Source organism: Oryctolagus cuniculus, chromosome 16 (assembly GCF_964237555.1).
Source record: "Oryctolagus cuniculus chromosome 16, mOryCun1.1, whole genome shotgun sequence".
Lineage (NCBI taxonomy): Eukaryota > Metazoa > Chordata > Mammalia > Lagomorpha > Leporidae > Oryctolagus > Oryctolagus cuniculus.
Window position 1 is genome coordinate 29,841,597 of NC_091447.1, and position 24,885 is coordinate 29,866,481.

Below are 24,885 nucleotides of genomic sequence, written 5' to 3' on the forward strand. Positions count from 1 at the left end.
GTGATGCGCCGGCCGCGGCGGCCATTGGAGGGTAAACCAATGGCAAAAGGAAGACCTTTCTCTCTGTCTCTCTCTCTCACTGTCCCACTCTGTCTGTCCAAAAAAAAAAAAAAAAAAAAAAAAACCACCACCAACAAAAACAAAAACCTATTTCCTCTAAGAAATGTCTCTAGATTTACCCACTCATTTTCCAAAAGGAGCCTCACATAGAACAAATTTTGGTCCTGAAGACAATTAATGCTAGAAGCTGACACTACATGGTAGAAATGATTTGGAATGAGTGTAGGGGGCTCTCTCCCATGATGACTACCAACTATGGACCTTCTCTTTGTTTTTTGTTTTTTAATGTTTATTTAATGTTTATTTGAAAGGCTGAGTTAGAGAGACAAAAGGAAAGTGAGAGATGTCCCATCTGCTGGTTTGCCCCCCTCCCCATGGCTGTAATGGCTAGAATTGGGCCAGGCCTAATGGCAGAAGCCAGAAGCTTCATCCAGATCCCCCACATGGGTGACGGGGGCCCAAGCACTTGAGGCATCTGCTACTGTTTTCCCAGGTGCAACAGCAAGGAATTAGATTGGAAGTGGAACAGCTGGGATTCAAACAAGTGCTCACACGGAATGCAAGTGTCACAGACAGTGGCTTAACCTGCAATGCCACTGGGCTGGCCCCGTTTTGTCGTTTTCCACCATCAAGTCATGCGTGTTCCTGCTTCAGGCTCTAATTGCTGCCTTTCCTGGAATGTGTGTTTACTTGAGATCAGGAGGCAGAGATCGTGGGTCAGCAAACTACGTTCATGGGCCAACTGCAGCCCACAGCTTCTGAGCTAAGAATATTTTTCCTCTAATAAAAGACAAAATAGAGTATTTTTCATATTTTGTAGCACATGAAAATTATATGAAATTCATATTTCACTGTCCTTAAGTAAGAGTTTATTGGAACATGGCCACACCTATTTATATTGTCTACTGCTGCTTTCTTGCTACAGAGTTAAGTAGTTGCAGACTGGATGTGAGAAAATATTTACCATCCAAAAATACTATCCAAATATATTTAGCCAAAAATATGTACTATTTGGCCTTTTATATAGAAAGTTTGCCAACCTCTTCTCTAGCAGACAACCTCGTTTCACTCTCTGTCTTCAGTCTCTGCTCAAATGTCACTTTGGTAGGAAAAGGTCTTCCCTGACCAATCTGCATAAATGGAACACGTACTACCACTGCTGTTGGTACTTTATGACACTTTATTTTTCTTTTTGGATCTTAGCCTCGGCTGATATTATTTATTTTCTTTTTTAAAAAAAGATTTATTTATTTATTTGAAAGTCAGAGTTACACAGAGAGAGGAGAGGCAGACAGAGTGAGAGAGAGAGAGAGAGAGAGAGAGAGAGAGAGGTCTTCCATCCACTGGTCCACTCCCTAATTGGCAATGGCTGGAGCTGCGTTGATTCAAAGCCAGGGGCCAGGAGTTTCTTCCAGGTCTCCCATGCAGGTGCAGGGGCCCAAGGACTCGGGCCATTCTCTACTGCTTTCCCAGGCCACAGCAGAGAGCCAGATCAGAAGTGGAGCAGCTGGGATTAGAACCAGCACCCACATGGGATGCTGGCGCTTCAGGCCAGGGCATTAATCCACTGTGCCACAGCGCTGACCCCTATCTATTTTCTTACTATAGATTTCCCCTCATTAGAATCCAACTTTATGAGAATAGGCCCTTTGTTCTTGTTCTTGACTTTACATTCAGAGGTTCTCAGTAAACATGTAAATCAATGAATGAAAATTCTTTAATAAGAATCCAAGAGTTCCCCTGGTATTTCATTTTTTTCTTTTTGAGAGACACACAGAGAAAGAGACCGTCAGAGCACCCATCCGCTTGGGTTCACTCCTGAAACACCCACAAGGATTGGGCCTGGACCAGGCTGAAGGCAGGGTCTGTAATGCTGGGAGGCAGGAACACCTCCAAGTCTTCCATGTGGGTGACAAGAACCCAATTACTTGATTGCTGCCTCTCAGGGTCAGTGTGATCAGAAAGCTGAAACTGGGAGCTGGAGCTAGGGGTTGAACCCCAGAACATATGAGATGCAGGGGTCTTAACTGCTAGGCTAAATGCCCACAACCATTTCACTCAAATTTTGGAAGGGATAAGGAGCAATTAAGTATAATCTCTGGACTAAGTTACAGTAACACAGAGAAAACTGAAGATATTATTTTCCTTTTATAAAACAATGAAATACATTATAGGCTATTTTTAAATTAAAAGACCTAAGGAAACATCATTAGCCTTAGAGTCCATTTATCGAAAATCATTTTTCTGGGTTGTAATGAGAATGAGAGTGGAATTCTATACATTGCCTTTTGGAATTCTAAAAATTGATTTTGACTACTTGTTTATTTGAGTGTTTAGAGACTATTTTGTTCCATTCTGTTTCTGTTTAATTTCAAAATTCTCCCACATGTTAATACAATTTTATAGACATAAAATATAGACAAAACATGGGTTCCAAGACATAATTGCTATTTACTTTTGAGCAAAGGAATTTTCTGGAAAAGCAGCCAACATTACGCAAGATCCTCAGATTATTTCATGCCCTCCCAATTCACAGTCAGATCAATTGTTTCTAAAGGAACAATTGTCTGATTTTCTCTCTTTTCCTTTATAAGGCTTATCTTATACAGTTGGCCTGTAAATATTTTTAAAGAGATGATACTGGGTTTGCCTTGTGCTGGGTAAACAGAGCATGTTTACTTTCAAACACAAATGAAATAGAAGTATCCATCTGAAAGGACTGACTTTATTGTTAGATTAGGGAAAGATGTATGATTGACATAGACAGAAAATCTAAATTATGGTTTTGCAAAGTTTTAGTGATTATCTCTGGAAGATCCTCCTCTTAGGTTCACCACTTTGGGAAGAAGTATGACTTGTGTACTCAACTCTGAAGCATCGTTCTTGGATGCCAGGGTCCCCAGAAGGGGTAGGTGATGTGGCTGAGAACACACAGCTAGATCAAGACCAGGGGTTCTGCCCCATCTCTGAAGGTTCATTCCATGCTCCTGCATCCTTCAACACATTCTTAGATTTTCCCACGTTAAACCCACAGGAAGAGAAAGCTGCGGACAGGCCATCATCACTGGCCTTCCTTTTTAAATAGTTATCTAATTGTTGAGTAAGAATAGAGGGAGACTGATTTCAGTGGAATTCTTTTTTAAAAGGCAATTCTGGTCTTTGCTCAATGAAAAATAAAAAGTTAATTTTGGAAATAAAAGTGCATTCCTACATCAAAGAACACTAGGACTTTGAGGTTTCATGATGAGAGGAATCATTTGGGTGTTGAGCAACTCGAGTTCAGAGAATTGTTTCTCAAATACACTTTGGATCTAAAACAAGAAATCAGTTTGTCCTAGCACAGACATATCTGGAAACATCAGTGCACCTGGGCTTAAACAGAAAACAGCTCTGAAAGCAAGAGAACATCCGTGGCCTACGATCTGTCAGGATGACCACTGATCATGTAGAAGCTTTCCAGCTGGGAGGAAAGTGAGCTTGAGAGGAAATGTGGAGCAATCACAGATCATCACCCAACACAGAGATCCCTTTCATTTCTGTAAAAGATGGACGCTTCTTGTAACTTGAAAAAGCAGAAAAATAAACATTTTTTTTTTGTTTTGTTTTGTTTTTTGACAGACAGAGTGGACAGTGAGAGAGAGAGACAGAGAGAAAGGTCTTCCTTTGCCGTTGGTTCACCCTCCAATGGCCGCCGCGGCCAGCGCGATGTGGCCGGCGCACCGCGCTGATCCGATGGCAGGAGCCAGGAGCCAGGTGCTTTTCCTGGTCTCCCATGGGGTGCAGGGCCCAAGCACCTGGGCCATCCTCCACTGCACTCCCGGGCCACAGCAGAGGGCTGGCCTGGAAGAGGGGCAACCGGGACAGAATCCGGCACCCCGACCGGGACTAGAACCCGGTGTGCCGGCGCCGCTAGGCGGAGGATTAGCCTAGTGAGCCGCGGCGCCGGCCAATAAACATTCTTTGACAGTTTGAACAGGATTTAGTTCCCCAAATTCATTCAGATGTTTAAACCCCAAGTCTCTTATGTCAATACTTAAAGGATTATTGTTAATGGACCGATGGTGGAGACTTGATCTATTTGTGACATCTGGGAGGTGCCTGGGTGGGAGGTCTCTGGTTGGTTGGGGTTATGCCCTCAGAAGGTAGCTCTGGTGAGAGGGTTTGTTGTACAGGAGGAGTGTGTCTCTCTGCTTCCTGGCCACCATGTGGCCATCTCTGTGCCATCACTGGCCTTTCCAGATGCCTAAACCAATAAGGGTGTCCAGTCATGGACAGTGAACCTCCACAGTGTAAGCCAAAATAAGTCTTTTCCTTCCTAGTAAGCTCCGCTCAGGTAACTGTTGTGTTAACAAAAAGCTGGCTAATGCACATTCTAACAATAAAAATTCTTAAGACTTTTTTTTTTTTTAGAAACTGAGAGAAATAATTGCACTGAAGTTCTTTTAGAATGACCACAATTTCAGAAAAAACCATTGTTTCAAACAACTAAAACATGGGTTTATTTTATTTACTTGAATAAAATTTAGTGAAATTACTTCAAGTATCTGCCTTAGTACAGGATTTTCAAAAACAAGATAAATATATAATTTCCAGCTACCTAGAGCTATTGTGAGAAAAAATACATTGAACAAGACAAAACTGAAAAACAGAGGTAGTAGATAGACTAAAATATTTTAAGAGTTGTGCTATGACAGGCAATAAAGGCAAAAGTAGACAAATAGGATTACATTAAGCTAAGAAGCTTCTGCACAGCAAAAATAAAGAGGCAACAACAGAATGGGAGAAGTACTTGCAAACTATAAATCTGATAAAGGATTAATATCCAGGATATATAAGGAGCTCAAGAAACTCAGCAACTACAAAATAAGCAACCCAATTAAGAAATGGGGTAAGGATATGAGCAAACATTTTTATTTTTATTTTTTTAAGATTTATTTCACTTATTTGAAAGGCTGAGTAACAGGGAGAAAAGGAGAGACAGACGTCTTCTGTCTGCTGGTTCACTCCTCCAAATGGCCACAATGGCCGGGACTGGGCCAGACTGAAGCAAGAAGCATCCTCTGGGTCTCCCAAGTGGAAGCAGGGGCCTGAGCACTTGGGCCATCCTTCTACTGCCTGTCCAGGCACATTAGCAGGGAGCTGGATCAGAAGTGGAGCATCCAGAACTCAAACCAGTGCCTGTATGGGATGCCAGCACTGCAGACAGCAGCTTAACCCACTGTGCCACAGTGCTGGCCCCAACAATGAGGGTTTACCTCACTCTGGTTAAAATAACTATCATCCAAAAATCAAAAAATAACAAATAGTGGTGAGCATGTGGGGGAAAAGGTACTCTTATACACTATTGATGGGAGTCTAGACTGCTATCCCCATGTATACAGCAGATCAACTCACAATAGCTAAGATATGGAATCAACCCAGAAGCCCATCAACTGATGACTGGATATACAAATTGTGGTATATATACAGAATAGAATACTACTCAGCCATAAAAAAGAATGAAATCTTATCTTTTGCAACAAAATGGATGTAACTGGAGACCATTATGCTTAGTGAAATAAGCCAGTCCCCAAAAGGCAAATATCATATATTCTCCCAGATCTGTGGTAACTAATAAACAGGCTAAAATATAATATATATGGAAGAATTGACATATTGAGATTTTATTATTGTTTATGAACCTTATCTATAATCTTGAGGAACAGTGGTTTTTCTACTTAGTACTTGCTGAATTTTTTATTTAGTGGAGGGTTAAGCTTGTGATTATACATTAAATTGAAAGTATGTCATTGTAAAAATTTAAAATAAGAAAAGAAGGAGGACAGTGGGAGGGAGGGGGAAGAGAGAGTAGGGTGGGACATATCATTATGCCCTTAAAAACTATATCATGAAATACATGAAATCTGCTCCTTTATATAAATTTTTAAAAATAAGAATTGTGCTATGAGTTAAAAAAAAAGAGATTAAAATATTTACTGCAAGAAAATGACCAAAAATTATGTTTGAGTGTACTTATGCCCTAGTTTCATTATCACTCTTTTTCTTCTGCCAAGCATTGTAGTCATTTGTTTTTTGGTATATGTGTGTGTTGGGCATTCGTGAAAGGGAGAATGTATTGGATACAGGTGGTTATTGCTATTGTTTTTATCCAGTTTTTTTTTTTTAATTTATTTTATTTATTTGTAAGGCAGAGTTAGAGAGAGAAGTCTTCCGTCCCCTGGTTCACTATCCAAATGGCTGCAACAATCAAGGATGGGCCAGGCCGAAGCCAGGGGCCAGAAGTCTATTCTGGGTCTTCCACGTGGGTACAGGGGCCCAAGCACTTGGCCATCTTCCACTGCTGTCCTAGGCACATTAGCAGGGAGCTGGATCAGAAGTGAAACAGTCGGAACACAAACCAGAGCCCACATAGGATGCTGGCACTGCAGGCAAAGGCTTAACCCACTGTGCCACAGTGCCAGCCCCCAGTTATGTTCTGTAGAAATAATATCTCACTTTGCTTTGGGGAACCACCCCTCCCCTGCTCTAGGTCCACATGCTTCAGGTGCACACCCAAATCCATCCATAGTTTCCAAGGAGTGGTAAATGAGCTAGTCCAAACTATTAGCATGGCCTTTTTCCCTTGATGATATTAGTAATTGGTTCAGGGAAGAACACATGACCCAAATTAGAGCAATTAGGCCATAAAAAAACTTAATTTCAAGAGAGAAATTGAGTTTGGTGATGAGTGACTCGGATTGTTTCTTTCTCATTGGATGTAAGAATAGAGCTACTGGGGCTGTGGCGCAGTAGGTTAATCCTCCACCTGTAGCGCCAGCATCCCATATGGGTACTGGTTCTAGTCCCAGCTGCTCCTATTCCGATCCCGCTCTCTTCTATGGCCTGGGAAGCAGTAAAAGATGGCCCAAGTCCTTGGGACCCTGTATCCCTGTGGGAGACCCAGAAGAAGCTCCTGACTTCTGGTGGCTTTGGACCAGCACAGCTCTGGCCATTGTGGCCATCTGGGGAGTGAACTAACAGATGGAAGACCTCTCTCTCTTTCTCTCCCTCTCTGCCTGTAACTCTACCTCTCAAATAAATAAATAAAATCTTAAAAAAAAAAAAGTAGAGCTACTAAGGCAGACATTTAGCCTAGCAGTTAATAAACCATTTAAGACATTCATATCATGTATCAAAATACCTGCGTGCCATATCTACTGGCTCCTACTCTGTACTCCAATTTCCTACTAATACAGACCCTGGGAGGTGATGTTGATGGTTCAAGTGACTGGGTTCCTATTACTCACGTGGGAGACCTGAATTGAGTGCCTGGTCCCTGGCTTCTATGTGGAAGGATCCTGGGCATTGTGGACATTTAAGGAATGAGTGAATGGGAGCTTTGTCTGTATTTCTCTGTCTCTCAAATAAATAAATAAAATTTAAAAAGAAAAGAATATAGCTACTGCTATCTGTCATATACTGCTGGTGGGAATGCAAAATGTTACAACCTCATGAAGGGGAGTTTAGCAATGTCTAGTGAGCAATAACACCAGAATGCCATTCATAATTTATAGTTTTCTTTTCCTATAAAAGATATATAGGAATAATTAGTGCAATTCTAGTAAGATCTATAGATTAGTTGATATTACTGAATCATTGTAATTGTTATGGGTTTTTTTGTTGTTTTGTGTGGGGAGCAACTGGGAGCAACTTGGACTAGACTAAGTTACTGGAATTAAGACTTATTCTATGCATCTGCTCTCCCACAATATGGCGCTGGGAGAGGAGGAAACAGCTTCTACACAGCTGCCTCCAGTTCAACCAACAAGCTGCAGGACCTGCTCCTGATTGGAGGAGAGCAGCGTACTCGGCGTGTGGGTAGCAGAGTTGGGATTGGTGGAAGAGGACTATAAAGGAGGAGAGAGACAGCATGCACCAGGAACATCTATCTGAAGGAATATCTATCTGAAGGAACACCTGTGCAGCCCCCAGAGAGCCGGCCGGCGGTGTGCCGCTCCCCTGCGGAAGTGGGGAATGTGGCCAGGGGGAACTGCCCTTCCACGGAGGTGGAAGGGATGGTAGCCAACCCGGGAAGAACCAGCAGCAAACCCGGGGAGGGCCGAGCAGACAAAAGAACAGCGCAGGGTCCTGTGTTGTTCCTCCACGAAGACGGGGAGCGACATAATGGTGCCGAGACTCGGATAGGAAACCTAGGCAGGGTTTAGTGTCGTTCCTCCATGAAGAGGGGGAGCGACAGTTTTGTTTTTCCCAGAAATCTGTTATTTAAGGAATACAAACTTCAAACATTTCGTAATTACAACTTTAAGAACATGGTGATTCTTCCCACAGTACCCACTTTCCTACCCACTCTCCCACCACTCTTCCTCCTCCCTCTCCGATTCCCATTCTTATTTTTTACTAAGATTTATTTTCAGTTAACTTTATACATATATGATTAACTCTGTTAAGTAAAGAGTTCAACAAATAGTATGGGGAAAAACTGTTTTTAACAGTTGAGACAAGGGCTGTTCAAAGTCATTGCTTCTCAAAGTGTCAATTTCACTTCTATAGATTGCCTTTTGGGTGCTCTATGATTTATCACAGGTCAGGGAGAACATACAGTATTTGTCCTTTTGGAATTGGCTCATTTCGCTAATTATGATGTTTTCCAGTTGCATCCATTTTGTTGCAAATGGCCAGATTTTTTGTTTTATCATTGTGTAGTATTCCATAGTGTACATATCCCATAATTTCTTTATCCAGTCTTCAGTTGAGGGGCATTTGGGTTGATTCTACATCTTAGCTATTTTGAATAAACATGGGGGTACAGATAACTCTTTCTGATTTCATTTCCTTTGGGTAAATTCCCAGGCGTGGGACTGCTGGGTCATATTCAGATTTCTGAGATATCTCCACACTGTCTTCCATAATGGATTTTCCAGTTTACATTCCCAGCAAGAGTGGATTAGGGTATCTTTTCCCCCATCATCCTCTCCAGCATTTGTTGTTTGTTGATTTTTGTATAAAACTGTTCTAACTGGGGTGAGGTGAAATCTCACTGTTTTATTTATTTATTTATTTATTTGAGAGAGAGAGAGAGAGAAAGTCTTCTGTTGGTTCACTCCCCGGATGGTGGCAAAGGCCGGAGCTGTGCCAATCCAAAGCCAGGAGCCAGGAGCTTCTTCCAGGTCTCCCACTTTGGTGCAGGGGCCCAAGGACTTGGGCCACCTTCTACTGCTTTTCCAGGCCATATAAGAGAGCTGGATTGGAAATGGAGCAGCTGGGACTCAAACCGGTGCCATCTGGGATGCTGGCACTGCAGGCATTGGCTCTACCCACTATGCCACAGCACCAGCTTCTCACTATGGTTTTGATTTGCATTTCCCTGATGGCTAGTGATCCTGAGCATTCTCTCATGTGTCTGTTGGCCAGATCATTGTGTTTTGATAATCATATTGTGGTTAATGTTCTTGTCTTTAGGTAACACACATTCAGACACTTAAGATCATCACATCTACAACTCACTGATCCACGATTCAGAAAAAACCATATCACACTCAGGGATAATATATGTATAAAGAAGGGGGGCAAGAGAAAGCAATTAGGATAAAAAGAGAGCTTGAGTAAAAGTCATAGAAGTTTTTTGTACTATTTTACCAACAATTCTGTATTTTTTTAATTAAAGAAAAAATTATTGGCCGGTGCCGAGGCTCAATAGGCTAATCCTCTGCCTGCGGCACCGGCACACCAGGTTCTAGTCCCAGTCGGGGCGCCGGATTCTGTCCCGGTTGCTCCTCTTCCAGGCCAGCTCTCTGCTGTGACCTGGGAGTGCAGTGGAGGATGGCCCAAGTGCTTGGGCCCTGCACTCGCATGGGAGACCAGCAGAAGCACCTGGCTCCTGGCTTCGGATCAGCGCGGTGCGCTGGCCGCAGTGAGGCTTGGGGGGTGAACCAACGGAAAAAGGAAGATCTTTCTCTCAGTCTCTCTCTCACTGTCCACTCTGCCTGTCAAAAAAAAAAAAAATTATTGAAGATCTGAAAAACAATTCCTAAAAATGGGCTTTTCCAGAAAACTGTAGCAGTACAATGTTAAAACATGCATTAGACATAAATACAAAAATCATGAAACAAGCCACCATTTCAACAATCTGAGTAAAGATAAAATGCCTGGGAACAACATGGATGACTTGTAGAAGTTAGGTTCTCTACTTTATGCACCATAAATGAAAAAAGGAGCACAAATGAATCATTGTGTCATTATGTACAATGAACTGAACTTCTGACCCTGGGAATCACAGCATTTTGATATATAGCAGGAACACACATTATAAGTGCAGAGTGTCAAAGAAATCAAACTACCAGCGTTCAACAGCAGCGTTGCCAACCAGGCAAGAGAACACTTTACAGTATGTCTCTCTGTTGCTCATCATTCAATACGCCGATAATAACTTTGAAATGGAAAAAAAAAAAAGGTTGGCAAAAAGAAAGAAAGAGTTGCAACCTTTTTACTCTGTTAAAAACCAAACAGAAAATAAACATCAATGCTCTTACACTAGAACATCTTCAGAGGACACAGTTTGTCCCAGAGAAGTCCTGGGAACACAGATGTGTTTACTGAGATGCAAATGCCAGCGAGTGGTGCGATGGCCCTCAGGAGGAGCCGCTTCAAGATCGCTGGCACTAAAAGGGTTGCAGGATTCTTCACCAGGTTCTTTAGGAAACTGTGACGGTAATTCACTAAGCAAGCAAGGTTCTGCTTGCAAGGTGCACAGGCCAACAGCACCCAAGTCAGTCTCAAGAGACATGGTGTTCCCTACACCCAGCATCCATCAGGACCCTATGTGAGGATTTCAGCATCCTGTGGTCTCTCAAATTTGTTCAGTAACTGAGTGCCCAATATTGCCATGACCTCATTAACAACATACTCCTTATTACCTGTGTTTTATCCAGATTTCTTACAATTTGCATAATCCTCTAGAATGGAATCCACTTCCTTCTTGGCAGGAAGATACAACCTGTTTTCTGTCTGGTATTTCAGTCCCAGTCCTCAACATGTTATGATTCTAGCTCTTTGGGAACCTTTAACTCCGAGTCTGTCCCCTAATGTGTCTTTGTTTTCAGCAGTGGATCTTCCCGGCCCAGTGTCTCACTGGTAGAGTCACCATCCCCATTTCCATGAATTCCTGTTGTTCAGAACAGACATCTTCTTTCCTGGGACAGCCCCTTCCATCTTCCCCTCTGCATATTGGTCCCGATTGGTATTTGGAAATTCTTGCTCCTTCAGAGATTGGTGTCCATGCATTTGAGTTCTCTGCTCTCTGGAACCCACTCACCCCATGGAATTTTTATTCCAACCACTGTAACATGTAAAGTGTTTGATTCGTTTGTCCTTTATGGCAACCTTTATACTCTTTCTTTCTTAAAGGCCCATGAAAGCCCAGCATTCACATACCCACCTGGAATTAGGCTTTGGGGCTTGCTTGGGCATCATTTATAAGTGATTCACTGTCTCCTTCTCCTTCTATAACAAACCCTGGACTATGGCCAGCTACTCTTCACCCCACCCAACTCTCTCTAAATCTCTACTTATGTCAAAATAAAGTTTATTGAAGTGGAAGGTGTTTGGAATAGTGGTTAAGATTCCATTTGGAATGCTTGCATCCCATAGCAGACAGTGTCTGGGTTTGAGTCTTTGGCTCTGCTTCTGATTTCAGCTTTCTGCAAATGAACACCCGAGGAGACAACAGATTACAGCTCATGAAGCTGAGCCCTTGCCTCCCATGTCTTGAGTTTTGGGTTCTTGGCTTCAACCTGGCCCAGCCCCTGTTTAGGCTTTTGGAGCGTGAGCTAGCAGATGGAAGATTCTCTCTACTTCTCTCTGCCTTTAAAATAAATGAAAAAAAGAAATTTAAAAAAGAAAGATATTGGTTTACTGCACAACTTTGCTTTTCATTTGGCTTCCTCTTCCCTAATGGCTTTTTTTTTTAAATTTATTTATTTATTTGAAAGTCAGAGATACACAGAGAGAGAAGGAGAGGCAGACAGAGTCTTCCATCTGCTAGTTCACTCCCCAGATGGCCTCAATGGCTGGAGCTGTGTTGAGCCGAAGCCAGGAGCCAGAAGCTTCTTCTGGGTCTCCCCTGTGGGTGCAGTACCCAAGGACTTGGGTCATCTTCTACTGCTTTCCCAGGCCATAGCAGAGAGCTAGATTGGAAGTGGAGCAGCCGGGACTTGAACCAGCACCCATATAGGATGCCTGCACTGCAGGCAGCAGCTTTACCCGCTATGCCACAGTGTCGGCCCCTCCCCTTTCTTTTAGGGTTGGGGGAGGTGAGAGATCCCAAGGCCCTTTGTCCATTTAGTGTCTCAAAAACAATAACAAAACCCAAACTGAGCATCAACAGCACAAAATTCAGTCAGAAGCCAAAGAATGGGGAAGCAGGAGCCCAGCTCCCAAATCAGTTTCTCAGCCTGCAGGGGTGTGCTGAGGAGGAATGGAGAGAGGGCAACAGGAAGAAGGGGGAGAAATGAGTTAATGAATGGGAGGAATATTCATGGATTTTCTGAGAAAGGGGCAGCACACTTCCCAACTGGGGAACTGCCTTCTTTTGTTCTTTTGTGGTTTCGCCCAGTGGTTGTCATAGTGATTGTCAACAGTCACACACTGGTGGGCATGTCATTTAGCATGGAAATTAGATTATAATGAAGTTCGAGGACTTCTGAAAGTGGCTCAAGTAGTCTTTTCTTGTTTAAATATTTCTTTGGGAAACAGGACATCACACTTCGATGCAATTAAGAGATATTTTTACAGTCCAGAGGTCTTTTATTTATTTATTTTTCACTTATTATGCTGTGAATTCATAGGGCAGGTCCTCTGAGATGAGGATGAAGGTGGACAGAAGTAGGGAGAGCAAGGACAAACCAGAAGTCAGAGCACAGAGCTGGAAGCAGCAGACAGGTTGGATCCACACTGGTTTTCTTTTCTTTTCTTTTTTGACAGGCAGAGTGGACAGTGAGAGAGAGAGAGACAGAGAGAAAGGTCTTCCTTTTGCTGTTGGTTCACCCTCCATTGGCTGCCACGGCCAGTGCATCGCGCTGATCCGAAGCCAGGAGCCAGGTGCTTTTCCTGATCTCCCATGCGGGTGCAGGGCCCAAGGACCTGGGCCATCCTCCACTGCACTCCCGGGCCACAGCAGAGAGCTGGCCTGGAAGAGGGGCAACTGGGACAGAATCCGGCGCCCCAACCGGGACTAGAACCCGGTGTGCCGGCGCCGCAAGGCGGAGGATTAGCCTAGTGAGCTGCGGCGCCGGCCACACTGGTTTTCAAAAACCTTCCAATTTCAAGGACAGGAGAGTCCTCTAGGAAAAGCCAGAGCCCTCTGTCATAGAACTAAACAGACATCTGGCCCAGAGTCAGAAAAGCTGAGAGACACCAGGATGGGAGTGACCTCGAGGCCACATGCCTTGGGAACTGGCTCGCAGGGACGTGCAACCTGAACATGCTTGGAGACCACGCCTGGCACCTTCTGCTATTGCGCTGGGTATGGAAGGAGTAGGACTGCTGGTTCACTTTCAGCTTCTGAATTCCACAGTTCCACATGAGGTGTCTCTCATGCAACCCAGAACAGCGCACGGAAGGGAATTCTGGGAAACACAGTTTCAGGCCACAGACCTGGGATGGTGATGCCCTAGGCTCTCTGAGAAGCCTCTCCATTCTCCCCCTGGCTGCCCCCCACACCCAGCTGAAGAAGAAAGTCTGCTCCCTGGGGGGATTTCCTTTCTTTATTTTTTTAAGGATTTATTTTATTTATTTGAAAGGCAGAATTACAGAGAGAGAGAGAGATAGAGAGAGAGAGAGCGAGCTCTTCCATCCACTGGTTCACGCTCCAGACGGCTACAATTGCCACAGCTGGGCCAGGCCGAAGCCAGGAGCTTCATCAGGGTCTATCATGTGGATGTAGGGATCCAAACACATGGGCCATCCTCCCTTGCTTTTCCAAGGCCATTAGCAGGGAGCTGGATTGGAAGTGGAACAGCCAGAACATATGGGATGCCGGCATTGCAGGCGGCAGCTTAACCGTTTGTGCCACAATGCCAGCCCCAAATCTGATAGTTGCTTGGCTTGGTTTTAGAGCAAAGGTGGAATCCTTCCTGATGCCTGCTTCCACAAAGGATGCCTGGTGGTCACTTTTGATTCTCTCAGAGCTACCCACAGTCTTCTGTCTTTGGGCTCTTCTCTCTAAAGGGAGGTCAATACCCCAATCAAAACAGTTACAGGGGTGGGCGTTTGATCTAGCTGTTAACACACCTGTGTCCCATATTTTAGTGCCTGGGTTTGAGGCCAGCGCCATGCCCGATTCCAGCTTCCTGTTAATGTGCACCACGGGAGGCAGCAAGCAATGGCTGAGGTGGCTGGGTCCCTGCCACCCCATGGGAGACCATGATTGAATTCATAGCTCCTGGATTTGATCTACTCCCAGCTGTTGTGAGCATTTGAGGAGTGAGCCAGCGCGTGGGAGCTCTTTCCCAGTCTCTTGTCTCAAAACAAACAGACAAACGCCCTGCTAGATAGAGTTTTAGATACTGGAGTTTTGCAGGGCAGTCAGTCATTGTGCTGATAGAGCTTTCATTCTAAAGGCTCAGTCATGGGGCCCATGTTGTAGCATAAAGGATAAGGCCACCGCCAGCAATGCTGCCATCCCACATGGATGCCCGTTCAAGTCCCTGCTACTCCACTTCTGATCCAGCTTCCTGCTAATGCACCTGGGAAAGCAGCAGACGATGGCCCAAGTGCTTGGGCCCCTGCACCCAGTTAGGACACCCGGAAGTAGCTCCTGGCTGCTGGCCTCAGCCTGGCTCAGCCCTGGCTATTGCAGCCATTTGGGGAATGAACCATTGGATATCTCTCCCTCTTTCCATGCAACTCTGCCTTTCTAATTAATTAATTAAAACTAGTTCTATGAGTCAGTGATTATGCATCAAATGCACATTGTAAAATTTTTCAGAACCAGATATTTCACACTCAGAACTGCTAAATATGGAAGACACTGAAGTGTTTGATTCAGTTTTGCAACATTGTTGTAAACTTCCATGTCTCTTCATATTTATCGCTTTGCAGTTCTCTCAGATGATCACAGAGATTATAAATATCAAGCAAATGTATGAGGGAAAAAGCGCCATGATGATAATATAGCAAACGCTAGCTCTTGTTGAAAATACGTGTATTATTTTCATGGAAAAGCCGGCTAAGACGTTTGAGTTTAATTTCCTAACTGTCCAGAAGATGGCAGCACTATGCTGGAATTTTTGCAGAAGTATTGCTCTCAGCTCAGCCATGCCCATTCTGCACCAGGCTGATTCTTCCGCACTTTGAGCCTGTTTAATGAATCTCAAGACCTTAGACCGTCGTTTATGCGGATCGATCCCTGTGTCGGTTCATGGGTTGGGAAAAAACAGGAGTTTCATCTTGGCAGCCGGAATAACCCCAAGGGTGGCTGTAAACAGGTCCTTGTGCCTCCCGCGGCCTCAGTTCGCCTGGTGTGAAATGAGGATAACGGAAACAGAGGCTCTCGGAAGTCCCCAGTCCTGACAGCCCCGGGCTCACGAGTTCGGAGTCCGAGTTTGTAGCAGGTGTGTACCGGCAGGCGGGCTGGACGGCGGACGCCGCGGAACGCAGTCCGCTCCCCAGAACATCCGGCTTAGCCCGGCACAAGACATGTAAAACAGCATGCACTGGACTAACACCAACCGCGATGGCTTCGGAAAGCCCTGTAGATCTTTATCATAGAACTGATGATGCTAACATAGCGAGATCTCTCAGAAGGCTTTTTCAGGGGCTACTCTTCGAAGGTGGAGCCATTGCCACCTTGAGCAAACGTGTTCGAGAAGCTGCTTTGGGGAAGGCTGCTCTGGCGCCCTCTGGTGGTGATGCGTCCCGGTGCATCGCTTGCCTGAACGCCTTGGTTCCAACCTCTCACCTCAAATAATCCAGTTTCTGCCTTTCGAAGCACGTGTTATGTTGCTCCTGAGCTGTTACTACTTTTGCAGTTAACAATGGCATCCACCAAGGAGAGCTTAGGACATTCCGTGTTAGTAACGTGGACTCAAAAAGAGAGAGGAAGCACTAACAAATTACCTTGGTGAAACTGCCCTATCTGGTGTTGGCTCATTTCAGAGGAAAGCAACGTGCATTTGGAGACAGGATTGCTCTAGTGGAAGGAAGGAGCGTCTCAGCGGGTCTCATGTTTTCTGTGTTCGCGGTGTAGGTAGCTGGCACTCTGGAATCTCCCCACCCCTTCCTCTACCTCCTTTCAGGTTGAGACAGCACGACTAGGTATCCACCTTACTTTCACAATTGATAACCCCAGTTCCTCACAGCCTGGTTCTCTTTGGGGCCCAACATCTATTCTTGCTCTTACCAGTTTCCCTGATACATTGCAGGCTAGGTCCTGTTCCTTGTCTGTGAAGTGTTGCTAGAAATATAAATAATTCTCCAAGAGGGGTCGGGGACCCACTGCCTCAGAATCTTTGGGGAGGTTGGCAGGTCTGACCCTTGCATTTAGTCCTGGAATTACCAAAGTAAAATCTCTGCAGGTAGAGATAAGGATTATGCGTTTTATATCAAGATCCCTAGGTAACGGTTAGGTGAGCTAAGATGTAAGCATTATTGAGCCTCTGTCCACATACCAAGGACAGGAGCAAGCAGCCCCACTTCTGCCGCTACTTCTCACCTAACCTCCAACGGGACTTGGTTGCAACCTCGTAGATCTCAGCACCATCCTGGGTGCGCAAACATGAACCTCTGGCTGCCTTCCCAGGAACCACTTCACAGAGTAGATTTCCTAGCTCTTTCTTGGGCCCCTTTCCCCTTCCACTAGGTTTGTGTTTCTGGCAAGACTCCTGGCTGACCAATCTTAAATTAAACCTTTAATGTTAATATAGAAGTATCAAGGGTTAAGAAGATGAACTTCTAAGGTCACAAAGGCATATATAACCTAGTATTATACACATTTTCTCAGAATCATTTTTGAAAAGGATTTGCTTTAGTTGTTTGAAAGGCAGACTAATAGAGAGAGGGAGAAACGAAGAGAAATCTCCCAACTGCTGTTTCACTTCCCAAATGACCAAGATGGCCAGGGCTGGGCCAGGCCAAAGCAAGGCTCTTGGAACTCAAGGCGGGTCTCCCACATGGGTGGCAGGGGCCCATGTACTTCAGCCATCTACACTCTCTTCCCAGGCACGTGGGCACGAAGCTGGATTGGAAGCAGAGCAGCTGGAACTCCCATGGGCACTCTGATACAGGATGCCAGTGTTGCAGGTGGCGCCACAATGCCAGCCCCACTCAGCATCATCTCTGTTCAGGCAAAACAAAATCTACCAACCAGCTGTGTGTTACTTTAGTAGTTTTGCTCAAGGGTGGCGACTCTGGTCTCTACTTTTATCTCTCCGCCCTCACTTGACCTGAACAGGAATCACCTGGAATTGAACATCTATTAGATAGAAACAGTGAGCTCAGGGCCTGAAACCCACCCAAGGAGTCAGGGCCTCAGTGTTGGGGAGGACATTAGAGTCCAACCTCTTCCCCAGGGCAGGAATCCCTTCCCCAACACCTATGATCGGGGGACACATCCTAGATGCCGGCATCTGCTGCTTGCCCTTGGGCCTATTTCCAGCTGAGCTCTTCCTCCGAGTACCCACGTGCTTCCTCACCAAGCACACCTCACAAACAAGGCAGACAACAGTATAGCCTAGCTGTTCACTAGCAACACTGGTTACTACTATTACAAGACTCCAGATCAGTGTTTTCCGACACAGCAGCTGCTAGCTCCATGTCACTACTGGGCACTTCCAGTGTGGTGAGCTCTGAGTGTGCTGTAAAACCACACGGATTCTGAATACTTGGCAAGACTGTAGAATGTTTCATTAGTAAATATATATACATTGACTATGTGCTGAATGATAGTATTCAGTTAAAATAAAGTCCACCAGTTTATTGTTTTCAATTTTGGCTACTAGGCAACTTAAAAATGCAACCACGGGGGCCGGCACTGTGGTGCAGCGGGTTAACGCTCTGTCCTGAAGCACTGGCATCCCATATGGACACTGGTTCGAGACTCGGCTGCTCCACTTTCCATCCAGTTCTCTCCTATGGCCTGGGAAAGCAGCAGAAAATGGCCCAAGCCCTTGGGCCCCTGCACCCACATGGGAGACCTGGAAGAAGCTCCTGGCTCCTGGCTTCGGATTGGTGCAGTTCTGGCTGTTGGGGCCAACTGGGGAGTGAAACATCGATGGAAGACCTCTCTCTCTGTCTCTCCTTCTCTCTGTGTGTAACTCTTTCAAATAAATAAATAAATAAACCTTTTTAAAAAAATGCAACCATGGCACAAGTGTTTCAATTAAACTCTATTTCCATTGCTACTCTAGATCTAATTTGTTTACATGATGGTATCTGTATGACAATGTCCACAGTAAGGAAATCTTTTGAGTCTAATTCCTTCCCTAAACTGCATAATCTGCCTGCGTCCTCTTAGTTCTTACACTCATAGCCCACGCTGCCCACAGAGCTGTGACACTAACCTGGGCTTTCCAGAAAGCCTTGTTAGACTGCCCTAGGTTGCCCAGGCTGGGTAACTCCAACTTTAGAAAATTCTTAACTCTATTATAAGACAAAATTCACTTCTCTCAGACAGTGTTCTATGTGACCAAATATGACTCATGGCTAATGACTAGATAACAAACTTATGGTTTTTAAAAAAAAACCTGTTCCTTATTGTAGTAATTTTATCTATTTTCAGGTTCTTAGACATTAACTGTGAGGATAATAAATTTTTACACATGTTAAATGAATTCCTTTGTATAGATTTTTGCTATTGTAATTGTTAAGTTAAAAGGTATATATGTCCTTAAAGTTCTCTCCTCCATGCAGAATTCTCTCATCCAATAACTTCTGGCAGAGCCAGCAGGTGAAAACTGATCAATTTCTCCTCCTTTATCTTTTTTTTTTTACTTAAAAACAATTTTATTCCACAAGGTAGCTAGCATTTTCATTGTTGTAAGACTTATTTATTATTTGAAAGGCATTTACAAAAAAAAAAAAAAAAAAAAGAAGAAGAAACAACAACAACCAAAAAAGAAAGTAAGTTACAGAGAGAGAGAGAGAGAGAGAGAGAGAGATCGATCATCCATCTGCTGGTTCACTTCCCAAATGGTTGCATCGGTCAGGTCTGGGCCAGGCAGAACCAGGAGTCAGGAGCTTCATCCAGGTCTCCTACGTGGGCGTGCAGAAGCTCAGGAACTTGGGCCATCTTCTATTGCTTTCCTAGGTGTATTATCAGGGAGCTGGAGCAGAAGTAGAGCATCTGGGACTTGAACCAGTGCCCATATGGGATGTCGGCACAGAAGGAAGCAGTTTAACCTGCTGTGCCACAGCATCAGCCCCATTCATTGGGTTTCATATTGGTTTAGGTCAGGGTCACAAACAGGTAGATGTATCAGGTATTGATTGCTAAATAACAAATGACCTTCACTTAATGTTTTAAAACAACATTAAAAAAATCATTTCTCATGAGCACAAAATTCAGTGCAAGTGAGCCAAAGCTGTCCTCTATCTGGTGACTCCAGAATTCAGCTTTTTCTATCTGGAAATGCTGCTCTGTAGATTCCCTTGGTTCTTATGTCCATAAATTGATAGAAAACAGAAGACATTGTATGTTGGTCCCTGGTTTAAAGCTGTCTCAATTTACATGTCAGTGGCCCAACCTCACAGAGAGTTGTCTTCCAGCTGGTGCCACGACTAATCCTCAGCAGACTCGTCCCCTGTTCTGTCAAATCAAGTGCTTCTGTGTAACAGAGTACGTCCTAAAATCATGCAGTTCACAGATACAGAGCCCATTACTCCACTTCCTTTGCCATAAAATAATCCCCTAGACTTAGGAAATATATAGGCTATCATGGTGGTAGATAAGGAAGGTATTCTGAGAATCCAGAAGTGGGCAGTGCTAGAAGAGGCGTTAGAGATTGGAAAGAATCTGCACATGGCTTATGTGTCTATCCTGAATCTACCACCAGCTGGTTCACTGGTCTCCCCAGGGAATGGTGCTGTATTAAAGGCTTGGAATAGGCCTGTGCTGTTGGCATGTAGGGCACTTAGCATTGGTAGCTGGATCAGCCCTAATGAGGGGAAATCCAAGCACAGATTTAATTCCTGTTACCCTGACCAAACTGTACATAGGTTTGTGAAGTTCATGGGTGGCTAGGAAAATAAACGCCCCAAGATCCACAGGACCGGGCATCATTAAGAACTTCCTTGTCAGCAGATGCCCTCTGGTGGGCATTTCTTTTTCTTTTTTCTTTTATTTTTTTGACAGGCACAGTGGACAGAGAGAGAGAGACAGAGAAAAAGGTCTTCCTTTACCATTGGTTCACCCTCTAATGGCCACAGCAGACGGCGCGCTGCGACCGGCACACCGTGCTGATCCAAAGCCAGGAGCCAGGTGCTTCTCCTGGTCTCCCAGGTGGGTGCAGGGCCCAAGGACCTGGGCCATCCTCCACTGCACTCCTGGGCCACAGCAGAGAGCTGGCCTGGAAGAGGGGAAATCGGGACAGAATCCGGCGCCCCGACTGGGACTAGAACCCGGGGTGCCGGCGCCGCAGGCGGAAGATTAGCCTAGTGAGCCGTGGCACCAGCCTTCTGGTGGGCATTTCTAAGAGAAATTATTATTTTCAAACTTCGTGCTTGTTCCAAGAGTTTCACTCACATGCCTCTGCCCCCAGTGTTCCTTGTCACTGATTTCCCCAAATTAAGCCTGATCAACCATGTCACTGTTCATGCAACAATTTAGTTTTGTACCTCAGGCTACCTCTTCTTCCACATGAAGTGGACAACCAGATGTAGTGTCCATAGGGATTTTCCTTCACCACTGTCTCTCTAGGACACCCTTTATGGGAGTGATGGTGCAGCAGCCACCAATTTCCATGATGATGGCCTAACAGGCAGATTTATCGCTAAACCTGGCCTACGTTTTTTTTCCTTTGTTGACTGGTGGTGTGGAACTCCTCAGAAGGGCACTTGCATGGACTGAGAAGTTACAGGGCAGGAGGAGCAGTAACATGGGCATCAGTGCCTCCTGCTTGTGCAGGTTACTTCTGTCTTTTAGATCGACTTATGTAACAGGGCCACAGCATTTCCATTTTGTAAGAAATCTTCTGTATATGTATAAGACTTATGTTTTGGTGAAGCATATTAGGGTACTTCAAAAAGTTTCTAGAAAGCAGAATTAAGATATAGGTTTATTTTGGTACAATTTTTCAAATGTGTATTTTTTCATAATATGCATTTTCCAAGAGCTTTTAAAATTTTTTTTATTTATTTGAAAGAGTTACAAAAGGAGGTAGAAAGAGATAAAGAGAGAGACAGAGGGGATGGGTCTTCCACCCACTGGTTCACTTCCCAAATGGTCACAATAGCTGGAGCTGAGCCTATCCGAAGCTGGGAGCCAGGAGTTTCTTCTGGGCCTCCCACATGGGTGCAGGGGCCCAAGGACTTGGGCCATCCTCTGCTCATTCCCAGGCACATTAGCAGGGAGCTGGATTGGAAATGGAGCAGCCGGGACTCGAACCAGCACCTATATGGGATGCTGGCGCTGTAGGCTGGGCTTTAAACTGCTCTACCCCAGTGCTGGCCCCTTTCCATAAACTTTTTGAATATCCTGCATCTGCATGGATTTGAAAAAGTTTTTCAACAAAATAAGCTTATCTTTTAATTCCATTTTTTCCTGCAAACATTTGGAAGCTCCCTTGTATAATACTCAGTTCAGAATGGGTCATGAGTGTCTGGAGATTGGGTATATGTCAGGGCCCAAAAGTAATACAGAAAGTACTTTTTGTTTTTGTTTTTCCATGGACTGATTGATCAAAGCCCCCTTGTACATCACTCTCCCAGGGAACAGAGCAAGGTGAAGGGAGATGGAGAGTAGATCTGGAGGGGCACATGCTGCCATAAGTGAATATAATAAAGTGAAATAATCAAGGGAGGAGCAAAAGAATTAAGACTAAAGTCAGGGGCCGGCGCTGTGGCATAGTGGATAGAGCTGCCGCCTGTCAGTGCCTGCATCCCATATGGGTGCTGGTTTTAGTCCCGGTTGCTCCACTTCCAATTCTGCTCTCTGGTATGGCTTGGGAAGGCAGCGAGAGACAGCCCAAGTGCTTGGACCCTTAACCCTTGTGGGAGACCCGGAGGAAGCTCCTGGCTCCTGGCTTCGGATCAGTGCAGCTCCAGCTGTTGTGGCCAACTGGGGAGTGAACCAGTGAATGGAGACCCTCTCTCTCTTTCTCTCTCTCTCTGTCTCTCCTTCTCTCTGTGCAATTATGACTTTCAAATAAATACATTTTTTTTTTTTTTAAAAAAAGGACTAAAGGCAGGTGGTGGTGTTGTGGCATAGGAGGTAAAGTTGCCGCCTGCGATGCTGGCATCAATATGGGCACCAATTTATGTCCCAGGTGTTCTGCTGCTGATCCAGCTCCTGTGCTAATGGCCTGGGAAAAGCAGCAGAGGATGGTCCAAGTGCTTAGCCCCTTGCCACCTATGTGGGAGACCCGGATGAAACTCCTGACTCCTGGCTTTGGCCTGGCCCAGCCCCGGCCACTAAGTCCATCTGGGGAGTGTACCAGTAGATGGAAGATCTCTCTCTCTCTCTCTCACTCTGATTTTCAAAAAAACACATAAATAAATAAATAATTTTTTTAAAAAAGCCCACAGTGAAAATGCAGAAAATTTAAGCTGAGCAAGAATGATAAACATATGGAAAGAGGGTCGTGAGAAAGATGAAGGCTCCTACAACTATTTTCCCAAATGGAGGTTACAGAAGTATCTAGGTCAGGATACTAGTGTGAGTTGGAAAGATAGGAGGTGCCTGTCAGAGAATGAAGTTACTTGAAATAGAAATTATTGGTTATGATGAGGATGAGAGTAGCTCTGTTCAACAGAACTTTGTGATGATACAAAATATTCTGTATGTGTGCTGTTCAGTTTTGTAGATCTTAGCCACGTGTAACTGTTAAGCACTTAAAAAGTGTCAAGTGTGGCTGAAAAACTGAGTTTTTAACTCAAAAAACTGTAATTTTCATTTTAGTTGTTTCCATTTAAAGAGCTACCCACTGCCAGTGGCTACAGAATTGTATGGATGGAGCTGGAGCATGTCAGACGCGATACTGGAAGGTACAATCCTAAGGCAGTAAAGGAGAATGCAAAGGGGAAGAAGGGAAGCAAGTACAAGGCTGCAGTGGACACTAGGGAGGTTAGGCCAAAGGTCAGGTGGAGCTAATGGAGTCAAGTGGACATACACTCAATCTGTTATATTATGAGTGACCTTGGGCAAGTGACCTAAGCACTTCAAGCTTTAGTTTCCTTTTCTGTAAGAAAGGTACTGACACCTATTCAAATGCTGACTCTAATTATTCATATTTACTATCCCAATATTAACACTGAAGAGTTGTATCAATAAATGAGACATGGAATGATGATGATTAAATGAATATGACTTAAAAAATGGCAGAGCTAGGATTCATCTGACTCTTATTTTTTTTTTAACTTTATTTAATGAATATAAATTTCCAAAGTACAGCTTATGGATTACAATGGCTTCCCCCCCATAACGTCCCTCCCACCCGCAACCCTCCCCTTTCCCACTCCCTCTCCCCTTCAATTCACATCTAGATTCATTTTCGATTCTCTTTATATACAGAAGATCAGTTTAGCATACATTAAGTAAAGATTTCAACAGTTTGCTCCCACACAGAAACATAAAGTGAAAAATACTGTTTGAGTACTAGTTATAGCATTAAATCACAATGTACAGCACGCTAAGGACAGAGATCCTACATGAGGAGTAAGTGCACAGTGACTCCTGTTGTTGACTTAACAAATTGACACTCTTGTTTATGGCATCAGTAATCACCCTAGGCTCTTGTCATGAGTTGCCAAGGCTATGGAAGCCTTTTGAGTTCAACAACTCTTATCCTGTTTAGACAAGGTCATAGTAAAAGTGGAAGTTCTCTCCTCCCTTCAGAGAAAGGTACCTCCTTCTTTGATGACCTGTTCTTTCCACTGGGATCTCACTCGCGGAGATCTTTCATTTAGGTTTTTTTTTTTTTTTTTTTTTTTTTTTTTTTTTTTTGCCAGAGTGTCTTGGCTTTCCATGCTTGAAATACTTTCATGGGCTTTTCAGCCGGATCTGCATGCCTTAAGGGCTGATTCTGAGGCCAGAGTGCTGTTTAGGACATCTGCCATTCTATGGGTCTGCTGTGTATCTCACTTCCCATGTTGGATCATTCTCTCCCTTTTTATTCTATCAGCTAGTATTTGCAGACACTATTCTTGTTTATGTGATCCCTTTGATTCTTAGTCCTATCATTATGATCAATTGTGAACAGAAATTGATCACTGGGACTAGTGAGATGGCTTTGGTACATGCCACCTTGATGGGATTGAATTGGAATCCCCTGGTATGTTTCTAACTCTACCGTTCTGAATCTTAGCCTTTTACTCCTTCCACTGTACCACACCTTCTCTTGAGATTTCATCAGAGGACACCATTTCAAACTTGAGAGGGAAAGATTCAGACAAAAGTGAGTTAAAAGTTATACACGTGTGCAGACATTATAAAGGGTAAAATGTGTATCCATAAACATGCAATTCTAAAATTTCTTAATTGTATTTATAAGGCTACAACACACTTTGAAATCAATTTACAGCTCTAGTTTTAGAAGTACTAAAAACGTGTTTGTTTTGAATTACTTTATTTCTGCTGAATCACAATAATGATCTGTTGAAAAATATCACATAATACCC

The 24,885-nt window shown here is 44.2% G+C and overlaps 1 pseudogene; it reads right to left on the reverse strand.

Moving 5' to 3' along the window:
* Nucleotides 1-8,431: 8,431 nt before the first annotated feature.
* Nucleotides 8,432-14,389, reverse strand: LOC127492617 (mortality factor 4-like protein 1; annotated as a pseudogene).
* Between the last annotated feature and the right edge of the window lie 10,496 nt (nucleotides 14,390-24,885).